The sequence below is a fragment of the Oryctolagus cuniculus genome, chromosome 11 (genome assembly GCF_051225735.1).
Source record: "Oryctolagus cuniculus isolate XC-2025 breed Fujian yellow rabbit chromosome 11, ASM5122573v1, whole genome shotgun sequence".
Classification (NCBI taxonomy): domain Eukaryota; kingdom Metazoa; phylum Chordata; class Mammalia; order Lagomorpha; family Leporidae; genus Oryctolagus; species Oryctolagus cuniculus.
The window spans coordinates 72,260,664-72,273,779 of NC_142877.1; the positions used below are offsets into that span (position 1 = coordinate 72,260,664).

Genomic DNA, 13,116 nt, shown 5'->3' on the forward strand with positions numbered 1-13,116 from the left:
AGCCAGGAATCATGGGTAAATACTAAAAAATAGTGAGGGAAAGCCATGTTGAGAAACAGATGCTTGCCTGGTCTCCAAAGTATCTCTCTGTAAGATACTTTCAGTTACAAAGGGAAAAGTAGTGACTTCACAGAGATGAAACTTAGCTTACTTTCACATATTCAACTGACCAAAGTTGACATCACCGGGAATTGACACCATGGATCTTAACAGGGCACAACAAGAAGGCACAATGCCATTTCTATGATCTTCCTGCCCCAAAGGCAGAACTCAGTGGAATCATGGATAAACATCGGACCAACATAAACTGAGGGACATTATACAAAACAACTGATCGGGCCGGCACCGTGGCTCACTTGGCTAATCCGCTGCCTGTGGTGCCGGCACTCTGGGTTCTAGTCCCAGTTGGGGCGCCGGGTTCTAGTCCCGGTTGCTCCTCTTCCAGTCCAGCTCTCTGCTGTGGCCTGGGAGGGCAGTGGAGGATGGCCCAGGTGCTTGGGTCCCTGCACCTGCACAGGAGACCGGGAGGAATCACCTGGCTCCTAGCTTTGGATCAACGCAGCGCGGGCCGTAGCAGCCATTAGGGAAGTGAACCAACGGAAGGAAGACCTTTCTCTCTGTCTCTCTCTCACTGTCTATAATTCTCTCTCTGACTCTCTCTCTCTCTCTCACTGTCTAACTCTGCCTGGCCAAAAAACAAACAAACAAAAAAACCACGCACACACACATTAGGGGAAGCTGAGAGGAGGGGATATGGGAGTGCTGAGCTGTTTCTGAAACTTTTCTCTAGGGCTAGAACTTTTCAAAACAGGAGGTTAAAACTCTCTTAATTTTGAAGCATTTTACTTGCTTTGATATTTAACTGAGTCCAGAAATATATTTAGAGTGACATCATTAACTATTGCTTTCAAAAAAAGTTTTAAGGGATTAAGAAGGAAATTTAGAATGTTTCTTTTTAAAAATATTTATTTAATTTATTTGGAGGGAAGGAGGGATGGAGGGAGGTGGAGAGAGAGACAGAGAGAGAAAAAGAGAGAGAGAGAGATACCATCCTTCATTGGTTCATCCTTAAATGTCTGCAACAGCATATCCCCAAGCTGGGAGCTGGGAAAACAATCCAGGATTTCCACATGGCTATCAGGGATCCAACTACTTGTTCAGCTCCACCCAGTGTGCCTTAGCTGGAATTGGGATTGGAGTCGGGTCTTGAGTTCAGGCGGTGCAATATGGGATGCAGGTATCCCAAGGGACATCTTAATCACTATGTCAAATGTCTGTCCTTGAAAATTGAGAATATTGAGTTGCTTCCAGGTCCTTCTTCCTTCCTTAAAAAAAATTAATTGCAGCAGGGAGATAGAGGGGAAGGGGCTGGGAGAGAGCCAGTGTGGATTTAGTGGGATGGGATTCTCTGGGAAAATGTTACCACCCCTACACCTGCATAGGAGAGGGGAGGGAGGACTAACTGGTCCCCCAGAGAGGGCAGCCGAGTGAAGAGAAGGCCAGACAGCATCTGTGCCCTTGGGCAGGACCCAGACAACCCACAGTAACTGAGCAGGGGAGCCAGTTGAACAAATGGTCCCATTTTACTCTCTGCCTTCCAAGCTCCTGCCAGAGCCTCCCATTGACTGGCCCCCATCAGAAGCCAGATGCCTGTGGTGCCCATTGGGGCTGTTTAAACATATCCACCTGCAGTGGCCTAGTGCAGGGTGAAGAGAATGGAATATAGACCTAGAGGAGTAAGAAAGGCGCCAGCAGGGAGGTCATCTGCTCTCTCATTTTACAGGTAAGAGAAATAAGCCCCAAAGAGGTCAACCGATTTACCCAAGGTCACAGAAAAGGGCATTGGGTAGAACTGAAAGTTCATTTGTCTGGGATCTGGATAACGTAGGTCTTGGCCAGGCCACTACCTTGGGCTGTGGTTTCTGTATCTATTGGAGTCAATGGGGGTGGGTTAAAGCAGTGGTCTTCAAACGGAGGTAATACGTGTCCCTGGTTATGCACAGAACGTCTAGGAGGAATATGGGCATGGATAATTTGAAGTGGGTAAGTCTCCAGACCCACAGCTTCCTTATATACACTATTTTTCAGAATGAAGCTGCTTTTTCCTTTCCTAATTGTTCTTTCCAACATGACAAGAGAAAAGTCTGCCTTTCCCTCTGTCCCAAGTACTCCAGGGTGCACTTAGTACTTAGTGGTAACCAAACAAAGGGGCATTTTGGCTTTTGGCGTGGATTCCTGTGACAGCACACTAGAGAGCTTGAACTCAGACATGTTGGAAACAGCAGCAGTTACTCGTGGCAAATATGCACCTGTCCATAGCCTTTCCGGGAAGGGTTTAAATCGCTTTCGTATAGAAAACAGAAAGTTGAAAGCAGCTCTTTGTCCATTTAGGAGGAAGGGAGATTTTAATCTGATTCAGAGGACAGAGCTTGAGCTCCTCCAGGAACTGGTTGAACCACATACCAGCCTGACTGGCACAACCATGAGTGACACTATGCAATTGCTTCTACCTCTTACAGGCAGTTTTATTCTTGTGTGGAGTTGTGTGTCCTCACACAGTCCACAGTGAGCTAGATGGGGCCAGGATCTTCCACGACCAGTTGCCACCTCCCTTTGAGCTCCTGAGATGCAGGGCTACCATGTGGGAGAAGCCTGTTTTGTGATTCTTCCCTCCTACCCTGCTCTTCCACCAAACAACACTTCTTTCCTTGAGGTCAGCCTTAAGGTTCATCATTTTTAGGTTACTACTAGTTGCCAATTATAGAAGGTTCTGCCTTCTATACACTTCTATAAATAGCCCCTGCAATTTTTGAAAATAATCTTATCACTTTGTTTAAAAAAGAAAATGCTCAGGGAGCAAATGTTTAGCCTGGCAGTTCAGACACGCACATCCCATATTGGAGTACATGGGTTTGAATCTTAGACCTCTTTTAGAATCTAATGAGAGGGGCTGGTGCTGTGACACAGCAGGTTAAAGCCCCGGCCTGCGGCATCAGCATTCCATATGGGCACCAGTTCAAGTCCCGGCTACTCTGCTTCAAATTCAGCTCTGTACTGTGGTGTAGGAAAGCAGTACTTGATGGGCCAGTGCCTCGGCTCACTAGGCTAATCCTCTGCCTTGCAGCGCCGGCACACCGGGTTCTAGTCCCGGTCGGGGCGCCGGATTCTGTCCCAGTTGCCCCTCTTCCAGGCCAGCTCTCTGCTGTGGCCCGGGAGTGCAGTGGAGGATGGCCCAAGTGCTTGGACCCTGCACCCCATAAGAGACTAGGAGAAGTACCTGGCTCCTGCCATCGGATCAGCGCAGTGCGCCGGCCGCAGCGCACCAGCTGTGGCGGCCATTGGAGGGTGAACCAATGGCAAAGGAAGACCTTTCTCTTTCTCTCTTTCTCTCTCACTGTCCACTCTGCCTGTAAAAAAAAAAAAAAAAAAAAAAAAAAGAAAAGAAAAAAAGAAAAAGGAAAGCAGTACTTGGACCCCTGCACCCTTGTGGGAGACCTGGAAGAAGCTCCTGGCTTTGGATCAGCTCAGCTCCGGCCATTACAGCTGTTTGGGGAGTGAACCAGCAGATGGAAGATCTCTCTTTCTCTCTGGCTCTACCTCTCTCTGTAACTTTGTCTTTCAAATAAATAAAATAAATATTTAAAAAAAAAGAATCTAATGAGATCTTGGATCACCTCCCTCCCTGAACATGTGTCCATTGACCTCATTTTTCTTTGATTTCTTCTGTGTGTAGGAACTCTCCTGAACTTCATTCTTGGACTTGCTAGGAATTCATGGACCTAAAGAACCTCTACTTTAGGGTGAATTCCAAGGTGTGGGAATTTTTAATGAGCCTTAATTTATGTTAATTTATCTCTTGTGTAAAGCATTTATACGTCCCTCTGTGTCTATTTTTTTTTTAAAGAAAGCTTTTATTTAATGAATAGGTACAGCTTTAGGAATATAGCGGTTCTTCCCCCTATACCCACTCTCCCACTCCCACTCCCATCCCACCTCCTACTCTCTCTCCCATCCCATTCTTCATTAAGATTCATTTTTAATTAACTTTATATACAGAAGGCGAACTCTATACTAAGATTTCCACAGTTTGCACCCACACAGACACACAAAGTATAGAGTACTGTTTGAAAACAAGTTTTGCAGTTAAATCTCATAGTACAACTCATTAAGGACAGAGGTCCTGCATGGGGAGTAAGAACACAGTGACTCCTGCTGTTGATTTAACAATTGACACTCTTGTTTATGACATCAGTGATCACCTGAGGCTCTTGACATGAGTTACCAAGGCTATGGAAGCATTTTAGGTCCAAAAACTTCATCAGTATTTAGACAAGGCCATAAGCAAAGTGGAAGTTCTCTCCTCCCTTCAGAGAAAAGTACATATTTCTTTGATGGCCCCTTCTTTCCACTGGGGTCCCACTCACAGAGATCCTTCATGTAGATCATTTTTTGCCACAGCATCTTGGCTTTCCATACCTGAAATGCTCTCTTGGGCTTTTCAGCCAGATCTGAATGTCTTAAGGGCTGATTCTGACGTCAGAGTGCTGTTTAGGGCCTCTGCCTCTTTTAATTGGCAGGTCCATTCTCCTTTGTTTATCTGACTCTGAGGTTTGGGGACCTAATAAGTAATCAGGGGGCAGGTATGTGGTACACCTGCTCAACTGCTGCTTAGGACACCTGCATCCCATCTTGGAGTGTTTGAGTCCCAGCTACTCCACTTCTGATCCAGCATCCTGCTAACTCACACCCTGGGAAGCAACAGATAATGGCTCAAGTGCTTAGGCCACGCAAACTACAAGGGATACATGAATAGAGTTCTGGGCTACTGACTTTGACCTGGCCTAGCCCTGGCTGTTGTGGGCATTTGGGGAGTGAACCAGCAGGTAGATGACATATCTCTCTCTCTCTCTCTCTCTTTCTCTTTCTGCCTTTCAAATCAATTTAACTCATGAGAATAAGTAAAAATTTAAAAATTCAGATGCCATAAATTTCCATTGGCTACCACAGGGACTGAAGGAATTTTGAGAACAAAAACAATACATTCTACTTTACTTTGTAGTCTACAAGTCAAAAAGTTTCATTAGGTAAAAAGTTTCTTAGGGTTAAAAAAGGAAAAAATGTATTTGAGCATTTGGTTCCTTCATTCAACCAAGTCATAGTTGTTCACCACGTCAGGTGCTAGAAGCTGGGGATGTACATATGAGTGAGACTCCACCCCTGCCTTCAGAAACTCACTGTCCAGACAGAAAGACAGATGTCTCAGTGCATCGTGTGAGGCAGGAAGAGGTTATAGTTTGACACGAGGAACAGAATTAGTGCGGAGGTGTGAAGCAGCACAGGGGAGTCAGTGTTAGCAAGGGTAGGAGTCGTCCTTTCCAAAATGAATTAGCAAACCTGCTCCTTTCCCATGGCCCATGCATCACCCATACCCATTTGAATCCTTCCCCCTTCTCTCATGCAATCCCAGTGAGACTCAATGCTAACTTTGAAGCTCCATGGTCTCTAGGATGGCTCAAGTCAATCTAGGAAGCTAAAGGGTACAAGAAATACTCAGGACACATCTGGCCGTGTAGCTAGGCTTTTTGATGATAACGTGCACTTCTGCATGTTTTCAATAGAGCAGCGACCAAATCACTCAAGGAAAAGAAAAACAGGAGAAACCACAGCTCAAATTTATGAAGGCAGAATGTGTCATTATTGTAAGCACAGGAAATAGACTTGCTAGGAAGCTTACTTGTGTGTGTTTGGGTTGGGGGAGAGGGGAGGTTGCCATATTTTTTCCCTTTTGACTCAGATTTATCCTTAGCAATAATTCACTTCCTTCTACCACAATCCAGGGATCTCTTTAGTAGACTTATTATTATTATTACTATTTTAATTAGAGAACTGTGGGGAGCAATCCGGACTAGACTAAGTTACTCGAATTAAGACTTATTCTATGCATCTGCTCTCCCACAATGTGGCGTTGGGAGAGAAGTAAACAGCTTCCGCACAGCTGCCTCCAGTTCAACTGATAGACTGTAGGACTTGCTCCTGATTGGAGGAGAGCAGCGTACTCGGCGTGTGGGCAGCCGAGTTGGGATTGGCGGAGAAGGACTATAAAGGAGGAGAGAGACGGCATGCACCAGGAACATCTATGGGGAACATCTGAGGGAACCCGTGCAGCCCCCGAGAAAGCCGGCCGGCGGTGTGCCGCTCCCCTGCGGAAGTGGGGAATGCGGCCAGGGGGAACTGCCCTTCCACGGAGGTGGAAGGGATAGTAGCCAACCCGGGAAGAACCAGCAGCAAACCCGGGGAGGGCCGAGCAGACGAGAGAACAGCGCAGGGTCCTGTGTTGCTCCTCCACGAAGAGGGGGAGCGACATAATGGTGCCGTGACTCGGATATGAAGCCTAGGCAGGGTTCTGTGTCGTTCCTCCACGAAGAGGGGGAGCGACAGAGAACAAGTGCACTTGAGCCATCACCTTGACGTACCAGGGTATGCATTAGCAGGAAGCTGGAATATGGAGTGGATCAAACTTAGGCACATTGATATGGAATTGCAAGTACCCCAAGCAGTGTCTTAACCATGGTGCTAAATGTCTACCCCTTCAGTAGCTTTTGAAATCAATGAATGTAACCTTTCTGCTGTGACTTACAAGTCATTTTGGTCCTCGACCTATCTCCATTCCTCTCATGTCTCTCCGTGATTGTCCTTTTACTAACTGGCCACCATTTCCTCATTGTCTAAGCTTCTCGCATTTGGATTTCCAGACATTGGTGGAGTCTCCCAGGTCTTCACATTTGCAACAGTCTTCAGCTGCCCTACCCTCCCGCTTGCCTCCTTGGGGTTCCTAGGCCACAGCAGGAGATCACCCTCAGTTTTGGTCTTCTCCTATACTTGGAAAAGACCAAAACTGAGGTGTGTAACTGTTTCCCTAGATGCCTTCTTTCTTTCTTCCTTCCTTCTTTCTTTCTTTCTTAAACATATATAACTTTTTAAAAGATTTATTTATTTACTTGAAAGGCAGAGAGAGAGAGAGAGAGAGAGAAAGAGAGTCGGAGAGTCACAGAAGGGTCATCTGCTGGTTCACTCCCTAGATGGCCACAATGGCCTGAGATGAGCCGATCCGAAGCCAGGAGCCAGGGGCTTCTTCTGGGTCTCCCACGCGGGTGCAGGGGCCCTTTGACCATCTTCTGCTGCCTTCCCAGGCCATAGCAGAGAGCTAGATCAGAAGTGGAGCAGCCAGGACTTGAACTGGTGCCCATATGGAATGACGGCATGGCAGGCAGCGACTTTACCCGCTGTGCCACAGCGCCTGCCCTGTCTTCTTTTTTTTTAACTTTTATTTAATAAATATAAATTTCCAAAGTACAGTTTATGGATTACAATGGCTTTTTCCTCCCCACAACCTCCCCCCCACCCACACCCCTCCCATCTCCTGCTCCCTCTCCCATTCTATTCGCATCAAGATTCATTTTCAATTATCTTTATATACAGAAGATAAATTTAGTTTATATTAAGTAAAGATTTCAACAGTTTGCACCCACACCGAAACACAAAGTGTGAAATACTGTTTGAGTACTAGTTATAGCGTTAATTCACATTGTACAACACATTAAGGACAGAGATCCTACATGAGGAGTAAGTGCACAGTGACTCCTGTTGTTGACTTAACAAACAAATTGACACTCTTGTTTATGGCGTCAGTAATCTCCCTAGGCTCTAGTCGTGAGCTGCCAAGGCTATGGAAGCCTTTTTAGTTCGCCAACTCCAATCTTATTTAGACAAGGTCGTAGTCAAAGTGGAAGTTCTCTCCTCCCTTCAGAGAAAGGTACCTTCTTCTTTGATGGCCCGTTCTTTCCACTGGGATCTCACTCACAGAGATCTTTCATTTAGTTGTTTTTTTTGTTTTTTTTGTTTTTTTTTTTTTTTTTTTTTTTTGCCAGAGTGTCTTGGCTTTCCATGCCTAAAATACTCTCATGGGCTCTTCAGCCAGATCCAAATGCCTTAAGGGCTAATTCTGAGGCCTGTCTTCTTTCTTTTTAAGATTCTTTTCTTTTTAAGATTTTTCTTTATTGGAAAGACAGAATAACACACACAGAGGGAGAGAGAAAGAAAGATTTTTTATTTTTTAAATATTTTTATTTATTCATTTATTTGAGAGTTATAGACAGTGAGAAGGAGAGACAGAGAGAAAGGTCTTCCTTCTGTTGGTTCACTCCCCAAATGGCCAAAATGGCCGGAGCTGCACAAATCTGAAGCCAGGAGCCAGGAGCTTCTTTCCAGTCTCCCACGTGGGTGCAGAGGTCTGATGACTTGGGCCATCTTCTACTGCTATCCTAGGCCATAGCAGAGAGCTGGATTGGAAGTGGAGCATCCGAGACTTGAACTGGCACCCATATGGGATGCTGGCACTGCCGGCGGTGGCCCTACCTGCTACGCCACAGTGCCAGCCCCGAGATTTTCCATCTATTGGTTCACTCCCTAAATGGCTGTGCATTCAGGGCTGGGCCAAGCCATGCCAGGTGCCTAGAACTCCATCTGGCTCTCTCACATGGGTGCAGGGGTCCCAACACTCAGGCCATCTTCCTCTGCTTTTTCAGGTGCATTAGCAGGGAATTGGACCCAAAGCAGGGCAGACTGGACTCTGATATGGGATGTCAGCATCACAGGCAGCAACTTAACTGGCTATGCCACAATGCAAACCCTGATGTCTTCTTGCTTAAGGGCAGTATTCTTAGAAATATTTCCCTGAGGATTTTGATGCATAACTGTTCTCAACAACAATTGATTTTTTTAAATAGAGAAATGAGTGTGTAGTTTTCATTCAAAACAAAAATATATGTTGGTACACAAAACATATATTAATTATTTACAATTCTGAATCACAATCATCCGAAATCAACCACTCAAGCCTATTGAGAAGAGAAAGAGTAACATTTAAATAGTGCCAGGGAGGCTGAGTGTGCCATCTGTCTGTGTCCCTGTCACTCTTCTATCTTAGAAATGTTGTTTTTCTAAGACATAATCATGGTACAAATGAAACCATTTAAAAACTTCTACAATATTTCTTGTACATCCAGTGTCAGAAGAAAAAAAAACTTTGTGTCAGTGTTTAATGTTACTTAATTTTGTTTTTGATGCAAAATCTAACATTTCCCTTAACTTTCTATATTTCACTGATGTAGTGTTTTTAAAAGATTATTTATTTATTTGAAAGCCAGAGTTATACAGAGAGGAAGAGAGAGACACACAGAGAGACAGAGAGAAAGAGAGGGAAGGAAGTAAGGAGGAAGGGAGAGTTCTTCCAACCACTGGTTCACTCCCCAACTGGCTGCAACAGCTGGAGCTGCGCCGATCCGAAGCCAGGAACCAGAAGCCTCCTCCAGGTCTCCCACATGGGGTAGGGGCCCAAGGACTTGTGTCATCCTCTACTGCTTTCCCAGGCCATAGCAGAGAGCTGGATTGGAAGTGGAGCAGCTGGGTCTCGAACTGGTGCCCATATGGGATGCTGGCACTGCAGGCAGTAGCTTTACCTGCTATGCCGCAGCACCGGCCCTGATGTAGTGTTTTTTTATGAGAAATTTTTGTCTCATAGTTTGTTTTGAAAATACCTTGTTTAAAATCTTATTTATAATCTTTTTAAAAGTTATTTATTTGAAAGAGTGATAGAGATATTGCATCCGTTTGTCCTTTCCTGAAATGGCTGTAACAGCCAGGTCTGGGTCAGGCTGAAGCCTGGAGCCTGGAACTCCATCCAGGTTCCCCATATGGGTGGCAGGGACTCAAGCACTTGGGCCACCCTCCACTGCCTTCCCCGTGACATTAACAGGGACCTGGATCAGAAGCAGTGCAGCTGGGACTGGAATTGGAGGTCCAGTTTGGGGTGCCAGCATTGCAAGCTGCAGCTTACCCCATTGCTCCATGACACTAGTGTCGAGACGTTTTTGTAAGGTTTAAATAATGTGTTCTATATTTTATAATTACAATAATTTGTGTTTTCTCATCTGTAAAAGGGGATCAAAGTAGGTGTCATATGGCCACAGGGTTAACCTAGGTTAACTGAATCCATCAATAACAGCTGACATCTCTTGAGTATTTGCGATGTGCCTGTCATCACGTCAAGTGCTGTGCATGTCGGGGCTCAGTCACTCCTGCCTACAGCTCTGTGTGGCAGGTCCTGTGGTCACCATCCCTTTCTTTTTCCAGGTGCGGAAAGGGAGGGTACAGCACACTGAGTACTGTTTTGCGGTTGCATAGGTAGCAGATAGCGAGCTGGGATTAAAATCAGGCAGGTGGATTTTAGAGCCTGCACCCTCATCCACTGTGTGACACTGCCGCTCAGGTTAAATGCTACCTAAAGGAACCATGCAGTGGATAAGCAGACGTCTGCATAAAAATTGATAAGTAAAACCTAGAAGGGATGAGAGGAATACCTTTACCCTGATGCTCAGGGCAAACATGCGAAGGCATGTCTAATACTTAATGGCTGCCACTTTAAGAAGTTTCCCAGGGCCCCTGTTTCTTCCTTTTCTTGAATGCCTTTCAACACCTGGCTTCCAGTTGGCGTGGGTTAGTGGAAGAACTTGACTTTTTGAATCCTTATCAGCTGTGTGATCTGGAGCAAGGTAAAAGTCTCTAACTGCTGCTTTCTTATCTGTAAAGATGGCAACAATTGGGCGGGTGCTGTGTCGTAGTAAGTTAAGCCTCTGCATGTGGTGCCGGCATCCCATATGGGCACCAGCTTGAGTCCCGGCTGCTCCACTTCCAACCCAGCTCCCTGCTGATGGCCTAGAAGGCAGTGGAGGTTGGTCCAAGTGTTTGGGCCCCTGCACCTGCGTGGGTAACCTGGAGGAAGCTCCTGGCTTCTGACTGGCCCAGCACCTGTTGCTGCAGCCATTTGGGGAGTGAATCAGTGAAAGGAAGATCTCGGCCGGCGCCGCGGCTCACTAGGCTAATCCTACACCTAGCGGCGCCGGCACACCGGGTTCTAGTCCCGGTCGGGGCGCCGGATTCTGTCCTGGTTGCCCCTCTTCCAGGCCAGCTCTCTGCTGAGGCCCAGGAGTGCAGTGGAGGATGGCCCAAGTGCTTGAGCCCTGCACCCCTTGGGAGACCAGGATAAGTACCTGGCTCCTGCTTTCGGATCAGCGCGATGCGCTGGCCGCAGCGCGCCAGCTGTGGTGGCCATCGGAGGGTGAACCAACGGCAAAAGGAAGACCTTTCTCTCTGTCTCTCTCTCTCACTATCCACTCTGGTGAAAAAAAAAAAAAAAGAAAGAAAGGACGATCTCTCTGTTTCTCCCTCTTTCTGTCAGTAACTCCACCTCTCAAATAAATAAATAAATCTTAAAAAAGTAAAAAGATGGCAACGACGTGTGCTTCAGCTTCTCCAGCAGAAGGCATGAGATGGTAAAACGTTAAAACACAGAGGACGGCAGTCAGGCTACTTAGATGACAAATACAAAACATGACTTGCCCAGACCTGGACAGAGGATGTTGCCTTAGTTGCCTCTAAGACTTAGGCTAATTTGCTAACTGTCTCTCTCCCTCTTTGAGGTTTCAGAGTAATTTACTGGGCGCTTCCTCTCCCTGCACTTGCAGTCTCTAGGTTGCTTTCTCCACTTGCAGATCTGGCCCAGGAAGAGCGCCGTGCACTGCCCCGTGAGACTCATGAGGTGGCTGTAGCGGTCCTCACCCTGCAAGGACACCACTGGCAGATCCAGCTCCTTGCATAGTGCCTTCCCTGGGGCCACCTTCTCAGCCTCTTTCTGCCCCTCATTCTCCTGCAGGGGGTGATGTTGTTGGGAGTGGCCCATTGCATCCTGGATGTCATTGCCAGCCTTGCCTACTACACGGGGGTCCCTAGAGCAGTCTGGGTGGTCATCCTGATTCTGAAGGAGCTCTGCCCCCTCCAGCAGGCTCTTCTTGCCATTACCATGCACCTTCCCTAGGGCGGTGCCGGCCGTATCCATGGCAGCAGCTATAGGAAGGTAGGAGGAGAAAGCCGTCTTGGACTAGACAACGGATTTGCACCTCTTCTCAGTGTATCTGCCCTCGAGAGGGCTGAGAGGAGGCCCAGGGTCTGCTGGATAGGAGCTCTGCAGGAAGAGCTCCATCAGGTTCAGGTAACAGGGCTGCTCCCAGCAGTGGGATAACAGCAGGTGGTGGTAGACGCATGCTTCCGGAGAGCATTGTTGGCAGCAGCTAAGCTTATGCGTTGCTTCTGATAACAGCAGATCTGTCCCTAGTGGGTGGGAGATGAATCCATGGTGTAGTCTGACACTAGGAGGAGAGCTTGCAGCAGTTCCACACGCTAGCCCACGTCAGGATGTGCTGGAGACTATCAGCATCCTGTTTCCTTGGCACCACCGGCTCCTGCGATGCCACAGCACCATCCAAGCCTGGGTGTTCTTGCCACCAGTGGCACTGTACCCCAGGGCCTCCCTAAGTGGGGCTGTAGTATCTTCTGTCCCTGGGTGCTCCATCTCATCCCTAGTCAGCACCCTGGCAATCTGGGAGAAGTGCTGGATGAAATCCTACTTTTTTTTTTTTTTTTGGCATAAACACTCAACTTTTGGTCTCCATTCATCCTGAGAGAGGAGCAAAGTGCTCTGTTCCTGGATGCTGGTTCTTGCTTGGCCAGGTTTTGCCAGTCTGTGTTAAGGATTAATATCAGGATCTCACTGAAACCACCATTTGTTATATATTTAAGTTCTCTCTTGAAATCACATATTGTTCTCATTAAGTAATCCATGTATTCATTCTTTTTAAGAAAGATTTATTTATTTATTTGAAAGGCAGAAAGGAAAAGAGAGAAAGAGAGAGAGCGCATGCACAAGAGAGCCATAGCGAGCAAGAGAGAGAATTTTCCATCCATTGGTTCACTTGTCAAACGGCTGCAGTGGTCGGAGCTGGGCCAGGCCTGAGCCAGGAGCCAGGGGCTTCTTCCAGGTCCTCCGCGTGAGTGCAGGGGTCAAGCATATCTACCACTGCTTTCCTAGGTACATTAGCATGGAGCTGGATCAGAAGTGGAGCGGCTGGGACTCAAAGGGACACTGGCGTTGCAGGTGGCAGCTTCGCCTGCTGTGCCACACCTCCAGTCCCGATATAACAAGTCTTAATGAATTCCTTTATT

General features: G+C 46.9%; 1 pseudogene; it reads right to left on the reverse strand.

Moving 5' to 3' along the window:
* Window positions 1-11,512: 11,512 nt before the first annotated feature.
* LOC149123522 (farnesyl pyrophosphate synthase pseudogene) lies at window positions 11,513-12,588 on the reverse strand (annotated as a pseudogene).
* Between the last annotated feature and the right edge of the window lie 528 nt (window positions 12,589-13,116).